The sequence below is a fragment of the Euprymna scolopes genome, chromosome 40 (assembly GCF_053919585.1).
Source record: "Euprymna scolopes isolate OS-2025 chromosome 40, ASM5391958v1, whole genome shotgun sequence".
NCBI classification, from domain to species: Eukaryota; Metazoa; Mollusca; class Cephalopoda; order Sepiida; family Sepiolidae; genus Euprymna; species Euprymna scolopes.
In genome coordinates this window covers 53,952,464-53,962,658 of record NC_136521.1, presented here as the reverse complement: position 1 = coordinate 53,962,658, position 10,195 = coordinate 53,952,464, and positions in this window count along the sequence as shown.

Below are 10,195 nucleotides of genomic sequence, written 5' to 3'. Positions count from 1 at the left end.
CCCTTATAAAAGAAGAGGCGAATCGCCATTATGTGTTTACACTCATCGACGGCGACACGCTGTCGGATTGGGAAACCAGCTTGCTTAACGCAAACTGTACATGGCGCTACGAACATATTGTCACTTTAAAACATGAAATACTTATATCGCAGCATTGGACTAAATATCGTTACACTATGAAACAGGAAAACGTTCTCTTATTACGTCAACTAGTCGAGTTACAAAAAGAAAACATCGAATTACGGAAGGACATCTTACATGGACGAGCGAACACGTCGCAAACAAAAAGAATGCAGCGACCTTCTATAGGTCTGGACTCAACAGATAGCGAATGGGCACTCTTTTTAGACACTTGGTCACGGTACAAGGAGATGTGCAGACTCGAAAATCCAGCTGTAATTCGAAACGAACTGCGAGAAGCATGCACACCGGAAACGAACAGGTTACTTTTTGAGCTCATTGGACCAGAATGACTCAACAATGCGGCAGAAGAGTTCCTTCTTTGCCAAATACGACTGGTGGCCGTTCGAGGCTTACACAAGGAAGTCCACCGGCAAACGTTTCACTCCATGAAGCAAAATGAGGGTGAGTCAGTGACCCATTTTTTATCGAGGTTACGTGGCCAGGCGAAATTTTGTGAATTTAGTATTCAGTGTCCGAACGAACCCACTTGCCGGCAGCAGGTTAATTACTCAGACGATATGGTTGCCGCGCAAATGATGGCAGGGTTAAGAAATATCGAACACCAGAGAAGGGTACTGGAAGAGGCAGCTACACTTCCTACCTTGGATCTAAAGTTTTCACGGTTGGTTTGCCTGGAGGCAACAGACGAAGCAACTCCACACTTTTCCGATACCACACAACCTCTCACGATATCTGGGGTACAAAAGTCGAATCAAGTACAACAAATGCATGAGGCAAAGGCCCTGTCGAATCCACGGGACACCAAACCTTGCAACGGTTGCGGAAAAACATCACACCGAGGTGGATCGATGAACCGGAAAGATTGCCCAGCAGTGGGACTCAAGTGCCACTTTTGTGGAATAGTAGGGCACATTAAAAAGGTGTGCCGGAAAATTAATAGATCCAAAACGGAGGCTATAAAAAGCGGGGAGTCGTTCATGTTTTGCACCACGGATAAAACCCCTACTCACAGACACAATGAGAGACAACCGGCGAACATTCCTCACCTTGAGTGGAATGGGAAACAGTTCCAAGTGGGCGCCTCAGAACCGCCCCCCCCTCAGTTACAGCAGAGGTAACTGTAATGAACAAGTGCCATGCGACCTTTGGAAGGGTGCCAAAGAAGCCGATGAAAGTGAGCACCCACGCCATCCAAGCCTTCGCGGACACAGGAGCACAAACTTGCTCTGTTAGCCCCGAGATTCAAGGACTCCTCGGGTACCCAAATGGGTACTTGGTTCCAACTACCCATCGGATAAGGGGTATAACAAATAGCCAGTTACACATCAAGGGGGTCCTGTTTTTACATATTAAGGTGGGATCAAGAGAAACACGACAGGCAGTGTATGTGTCTGACAACACATCCGGGCTCTACTTATCACAAACGGCACTTAAGGAGCTGAAATTATTGCCATCCAATTTTCCTACATCGTTATCGCAAAGCAGCTCAGCGGAAACAGAAGAGACGGCCCCTTGCGGGTGTCCGCGCAGAACACCAGCTCCGAAGAAACCAGCAGCAATCCCATTGGAACCAACCGACATTAACAGAGAAAAATTGGAGCAATGGCTAAAGGAACATTTCAAGGCCAGCGCATTCAATACCTGTCCACACCAACCACTCCAAGTAATGAAGGGTAAACCCTTAGAAATAAAATTCCTCCCAGATGCGACACCGACGGCAGTCCACACACCAATACCTGTCCCCCATCATTGGAAGGAAAAGGTGAAACAAGATATAGACCGTGACGTGGCACTGGGGATAATCGAACCCGTACCGGTAGGCACACCAACTACTTGGTGCTCGAGAATGGTGGTCACACCAAAAAAGGATGGATCCCCAAGGCGGACGGTGGACTTACAAAAGTTGAACGAGGCGACCATGAGGGAGACGCACCACACTTCGTCCCCATTCAATCAGGTCTCGGTAATACCTGCACATACCAGGAAGACTGTACTCGATGCGTGGAACGGTTACCACAGTTTACTGCTGTCTCCAGCTGCACGAAACGCCACCACGTTCATCACTGAATGGGGTCGATACAGGTACTGTCGAGCCCCTCAAGGATTCCATGGATCAGGAGATGGCTACACCCGTCGGTTTGACGATATCACCATGGACATGGCTCGAAAAACTCGGTGTATAGATGACAGTCTCCTGTGGGACAACTCAATGGAATCCTCATTCTGGCACACAATTGAATATATAAACCACTGCGCCGATAGAGGGATTGTGTTTAACCCAGACAAGTTTCACTTTGCTGACATGGAAGTGGAGTTCGCAGGGTTTCAAGTAACAGCGAACGGGGTCAAACCCACAAGAAGAATGACTGAAGCCATCCTGAGCTTCCCCACCCCGACAAATATTACTGGGGTTAGGTCCTGGTTCGGACTCGTAAACCAAGTCTCCTATGCATTCTCACAAGCCGAAGTTATGGCCCCATTCCAAGAGTTGCTGAAAACAAAGGACAGGAAATTTTATTGGGATGAGACACTGGAACAGGTATTCCAAGAGTCGAAAAAAATAATAGTGGAAAGAATTGAAAAAGGCATCCAAACGTTCTAAATGAACAGAGCAACAGGACTCGCGACAGACTACAGCAAAACAGGGACATCGTATTTTCTGTTTCAAAAGCATTGCAGATGTGAGGGGGAATTAAACATGAGTTGTGGGGATGGCCATTGGAAACTCATCCTGGCGGGATCCCGTTTTACCAACGACGCGGAATCACGATATGCACCAGTGGAAGGTGAAGCCTTGGCTCTGATCTATGGGTTGGAATCATGCCGCATGTTCATACTCGGATGCCCAGACTTGGTGATTACAGTGGATCACTTACCGCTCGTAAAGATATTTTCAGACCGAGCCCTGGAGAATATAAAAAACCCACGCCTGTTAAACTTCAAGGAAAAGTCACTCATGTATAAATTCAAGATAAAACATCGACCGGGGAAACTCAACTTGGCCCCTGACTGTGCATCGCGGTACCCAGCGGGCACCCCACCAAGAGACCAGGACCAATCCATTGACACCGCAGTCAAAGCCGCCCTAACATCGATGTACGAGAATGATACTACGTTAAGAGCCATCACATGGGGAAGGATTGTGGCTGCGGCAGCCACAGACGAAGAATGCAGGACTTTGAAAGAGCTGATTCAAAATGGCTTCCCCCAGTCACGTAACAATATCCCAACCGTAGTTCGAGTCTTCTGGCCTATGCGTGAGGAATTATATTGCCTGGAAGGAGTGATCATCAAGGGGAACAAAATCCTAATACCTCGACAACTCCGCGCAGAGATATTGGAATCTCTTCATTCCGCTCATCAGGGTGTGAACGGAATGCTGGCGAATGCGAGACAACGACTATTCTGGCCAGGGTTGGATGCTAACATCAGGCAAACAAGAGCCCAGTGCCGCACGTGCAATGAAATCGCACCGTCTCAGCCCAGGGAACCCTTGATGTCCCCAGCAGACCCGGAATTTCCATTCCAACAAGTGGTGGTTGACTTCGTCCAGATGCAGGGTAGACACTTTATGGTATACGCAGACAGGTATACGGGATGGGTTGAAGTGGCCCTAATGACGTCGGGAAGAGCCAAGACGGTGTGGGATACCCTGAGGACTTGGTTCTGTACCTACGGCGTACCGGAAGAGATTTCGTCGGACGGTGGACCACCATTTGAATCCCAGGAATACGACTCCTTTTTGAGGAATTGGGGCATACGAAAACGTACCTCATCAGCGCATTATGCCCAAGGCAATGGCCGCGCAGAGTTAGCCGTCAAAATCGCGAGACGTATACTGGCGGACAATACGGACAGTTACGGACGCCTGTGCCATGATCGGGCAGCCCGAGCACTACTGACCCATAGGAACACGCCTGTCCAGGATCTGGACATGTCCCCGGCCATGATGCTGTATGGTCGGGTCATTAAAGACCACCTTCCTGTCCTGCGGGACAAATACCAGGTTCGTAAACAGTGGACAGAAATAGGCAAACTAAGGGAAGTTGCAATGGCCAAAAGACATATGAGGAACGAGCAGTATTACAACCAACATAGTCGCCCACTCCGGGAACTCCAGGTAGGAGATTACGTCCAGATCCAGAACCAGGAACGGGGACGTCGATGGACAAAGACAGGGAGAATCGTGGAGACCCAGGGGTACCGACAGTACCAAGTGCGGGTCGATGGAAGCAATCGAGTGACATTGCGCAACCGTCGGTTTCTCCGTAGAATACACCCGGTAGTGGATAGCCCTCGTAACATCAGACAAGAAATCCCGAACCCACCTATAAATGTGGAGACCCCACAGGAACAACCTCCGGAGGAGGCAATGGAGGTGGAACAACACGCCGACACGGAATCCCCAAGCGAGCATGAGGAAGAAATGGAAGTGGAAGATACCACGGGAGGAAATACCCAAAAATACAGTCGTCCTCCGTTAAGGGAACCGTCAAGTCGGAGGACAAGAGCCCCAAGGGGTTTGTCGCCACAAATGCGGGGGAAGTCGCACGGGTATTTCTCCACATAAAGGATGACCACAACAACTTGCTTTTGTGGTCACGAGGGGGAGGGGCATGTAGAGGCCAGAAAGGAGTTATCGCCCTTTCGCTCAGACTTGGCATAAGTGGAGTTATCCCCCTTATAAAAGAAGAGGCAAATCGCCATTATGTGTTTACACTCATCGACGGCGACACGCTGCCGGATTGGGAAACCAGCTTGCTTAACGCAAACTGTACAGTAAGCTTCTAAATAAATATGAATTTTAGACTTTAATTTCATTGGTTAATTAGTTTAGAGAGGAATCCGGTGTATATATATATATATATATATATATATATATATATATATATATATATATATATATATATATATATATATATATATATATATATATACCCACGAGGGGAGCCAAGTCGTATTCAACAATCTTTAAATCGAGATGTCTCCAGGTAATAAAAATCTCAACATGTGAGGTGGACGGTTAAGAACGCTGGAATATTGAAACCATAACTCGACGTGAAAAGAAGAATACAATGAAATCCTTTCCTTGTATGGTACCTCCTTCATGATTTTCTGCGTAAAAATATTTGCAAGTTGCGATGAATTGCCAGTTTGCTTACGACAACAATTTCTGAGTGTAATTTTAATATTAAAAAAAATATATATATAAATTATGCACAGAAATTAAATCCAAATATATATAGATATACATTAGATTGAAAAAAAAATGATGACTAAAAGTTACATAGAACTTTATTATGTCATCAGATCCATGGATTAAATATATTTTTTCTCATATTCTTCTATTTCGGCGTTATTAATCTGATAGTCTAATAAAGTTCTATGTAACTATTATACCTCATCTTTTAAAATTAACTTTATGAATTGTTACAAGAAATCGAGTAGAGGTTTTACTATATCTTATATATATATATATATATATATATATATATATATATATATATATATATATATATATATAAGCTACAACTATCTTTGCGCGGCGGGTTTCGACCTTGTCTTTAGGTAGTTTCTTTCTAGCCGAACTGATGAGCTGTGAAACAGCGAAACAGTACTGTATGTGGATGACTATAATTCTATATTAGGTTGAGCATTTGGGAAGTGATATATAAATTAATATCGGCGTATTAAGCGATGCTCGCTCTTTGTGTAAACAAATTGAGCTTAGGTATTTAGGCAATTTCAAAACATACTTAATTCACTGCCCTCAGAGCAGTAGCCGAATAGCGCAATGGTTAGACACTCTGACTGTCGTTTGGGCGGTATGGTTTAGATCCTGGCTTGAGGTAGTTGCTTGTCTAGCCTCACTGATTAGCTGTGAAACAACGAAACAGTACTGTATGTGAATGACTGTATATATATATATATATATATATATATATATATATATATATTTATATAATCTCAAATTTTAGTAAATTTACAATTTATGACGTGAAAGGTTAAATTTCAAATCAAAAGATGTGCTTGTTCTATGTAAGACAAAAAGTTATAGTATATCAAATATATTCTTTGTCTTCCATAGAACAATAAAAATCTTTTGATATGAAATTTAACCATTTCACGGCATGAATTTTAAATTTATTGAATTACTAAACTTTGATTTATATGCTCTATCATAGATATTGAGCAATTTTTATTTAGATGGGATTGTCCTTATAGAATATTTCTGCCAATAATATTATGTAAGACCTATAGTCACAGATTTCCATAGCAGTTGATTTGTTGAATAACTTTGTTCCGCCAAACCGGAAGTGACGTATGTTTAAATTAAGGCTAGACAACCGAAAAGAGGGGATGACTTTCGAAAACATCGGTGAAAAAAGCGAACACTCCCTGTAGAAAAGTGCCCAGTTGAGGGTGCAGAAATTAGTATTTTAGCCAATTTTTCGATATTTGTCATCTGAAGGGTCGAGCTTCAAAACGATACTGATCTTGTGAAAATTCGCCGCCTCGGCCGAAGGTTTTAAGAAGATATTCATACATACATACATACACACATACATACATACCTTTATATATTGGTAGCTCAAATTTTCGACCCTAACCGATATAAAAATATTGCCTTATCTCTGAATATTCTTTACGACAACTTTCAAGTGTTTAGACCAGAAATTTTCTGAGTAATTTAGTAGAGACCGCAGAGATCAATATTTCTTTTAGATTTGACTCCTATTATTCCCCCTAAACATTTATAGTTTTGGGCTCAAAACAAGTTATTAAGTAAGAGCCATCTCCAAGAAAACTTTATCTAGCATTTCAAGTGTTTATACCCAAAATTGGAGAGAGATAGAGTTTGGGAGAGTTCTTAAAGTGCAAATCGTCGAACTTTGATTCCTTTACAACCTGCTTTCTTTCCCAAAACGAGTTACAAAGTTTTTCCCAAATCTCAGTGCCCTGTATATCAAATTTCGAGTCTGTAGACTGAAAATTGACAGAGTAGGAAAATGTACACAGACAGACACACATACACATAGAGACAGGCACTTTCCCTTTTTATAAATATACAAGCATAGTTACCCGGCGTTGCCCGGGTGTTTGGAGGTATATGCTGAGCAAAAAAAAAAAGGTCAATTTTTTTAACTTTGACCCCTATTATGACACCTTAAAATTTATTGTTTTGGGCTCTAATCAAGTTATTAAGTTAGATCAATATGCACGGAACCTATATCTAAAATTTCAAGTGTTAAGACCCCAAATTGTCGGAGTCAAAGGTCAAATCTTTGAATTTGATCCCTAACAGAAAAATTTCTCTCCGAAAACCGATTACATCGATTTTCACAAACCTCAGTACACCGTATATCAAATTTCGAGTCAGTAGACTAAAAATTTACAGAGTTATTGCGTAGGGAAATGTACACAGACAGACACACAGACAGGCAAACAGACACACACACACGTTAACTTTTATATATATACTAGCATGGGTGCCCGGCGTTGCCCGGGTGTGAGGTGTATGCTGAGCAAAAAAAACCAACAAAATGCAGGACAAGTTTTTAAAACTTTGACTCCTATTATGACCCCTTAACCTTTATTGTTTAGCGCTCTATTAAAGTTATTAAGTTAGATCCATGTCCAAGGAACCTATATCTAAAATTTCAAGTGTGTAGACCCAAAATTGTCGGAGGAGTTTGGTAGAGTTCTCAAAGGTCAAATCGTTGAACTTTGGCCCCTTAACAGCAACATTTCTGGCCGAAAACCGATCAGATCGGTTTTCCCAAATCTCAGTACCCTGTATACCAAATTTCGAGTCTGTGGACAAAAAATTGACAGAGTTATTGCGTAAGGTAATGTACACAGGCAGACACACAGACAGATACACAGACACGTTCACGTTTATAGATATATGATAGATAGATAGATTTGTTTAACAAAAATATATACGTATACATATAATAAAAAATAATATTTCTTAATAAAACAATTAAAACGCTTAAAATTGAAATTATTATTAAAATAAAATATAAAAATGAGGGCATTCGATTGAATGTAGATTACTTTTGAATCATAATTATATATAGAACTTATGCTGAAACAAAAGTCTGTATGAGCTGTGTTCAGTGTGAACTTGTTAAATAATGTACATTTTTATATCTTAATTAAATTGTGAACAAACAAACATGAACGACATCGTATTTATTATAATACAAAATGTACGCAAGGACGGTCCATAAAGTTTTATAATTATAAGAAAGGACACCAGGGCGGTTCACACAGTTATATTTATATATATATATATATATATATATATATATATATATATATATATATATATATATATATATATATATATATATATATATATATAGTGCAAAATTTTGTTGAAAATTAAAAGAATCACTCTGTCTTTTTTTATAACCTTCGTTTATTTCCTGGATTTTTTTTCCATTACAGCTGTTTCATTAGTGGGAAGGCAATTTTGCGATTCATGTGTCCATAAAATCCTTTTCCCACCAACTTCTTCAGATGTTTTTTCACTAGATGTTTACAACAGAAGGTATATTTTTTAACATGCTGAGCATCGTATTTGGGTAAAAAGAACTCCAAATCCATGCTTCCTCACTTCCGCCATCTTTTTGCGTTAGGTGTATATATATATATATATATGTATATATATATATATATATATATATATATATATAAGTGTATATACATATATATATAAATATTTGTAGTCATCGACATACAGTCCTGTTTCGTTGTATCACAACTCATCAGTGCCGCTAGACTAGCATCACTCCCAAGCCAAGGATTGAACCTAGAACCGTCGTGTTAACAGTCGACAGTTCTCCCACTCTACCATGGAATCGACGCCCGTAAATAACCAGTCGCAATGTCTATTTAAATAAACACCTGCCACCATTTTTTATGTTGCTCAAATCGCCTGTTCGTAAACAAACAAACAACGAGCTTTGCATTTTAAGCCAATTAAGTAGTAGAATAAAGTTATTTCACAATAAGCAGGTATGGAAACCTCTGATTATAAGATTTACAAAATATTACTGGCAGTGATATTCTACAAGTATCATCCCATCTAAATAAGAATTGCTCGATATACAAGATAGATCAAATTAATTAAATTCAAGGTATTCAATAAATTTAACTTCAAAAAAGTTTTTTTTGAAATTCCTTGAATCACTATAATTTAATATCAATATTTATATAGCTCTAGTATACATATACCTATTGGGCTTGTTATATATCTACAGTACTATGAGCAATGGTCTTTTAAAGTATTAATACATTAACTTAAACTTTGCTCTTCTAGACATTATTCCCCCATATATATATATATATATATATATATATATATATAGTCAGTCATCCACATACAGTACTGGTTCGCTGTTTCACAGCTCATCAGTGTGGCTAGACAAGCAACTACCTCAAGCCAGGATCGAAACCCGATCACCCAAACGACAGTTGGAGCTTCTCACCGTTGTGCTATACTGTTGGTGCTATGCGGGAAGTGACTTAACAGTCTTTTGACATTGTCCCAATACCTAAGCACAATTGGTTTACACAAAGAGCATCGCTTAATACGCTAACGGTAATTTGTATATATATATATATATATATATATATATATATATATATATATATATATATATATATGCTAGCATAGTAACCCGACGTTGTCTGGGTCTGAATGATAATCAACGAATATTTCGCAAATTTTGATTGTTATCGAAATCGATAAAATAACCCATTTTTCAATCATATAGATTGATTGCCTGTTCAAATTTGGGACAAATCGCGATACACCTGAAGGTATCTTCACATGACTTACACAATGACTAAGTTCACAATACGCTGTTGTCTACATTTCACTGTAAAGAACTATACTGCTGCTTTAATAGATTTGTTTTAATATATAACGGCTAGAATTTGTTTAGAAAGCAAAAGTCATGCTTAAATTATGCTGTAATCGGAAACATTAATTTCGAACGCACCCTTGTTATATCAAAGAACGTACTGTTGATGAGTA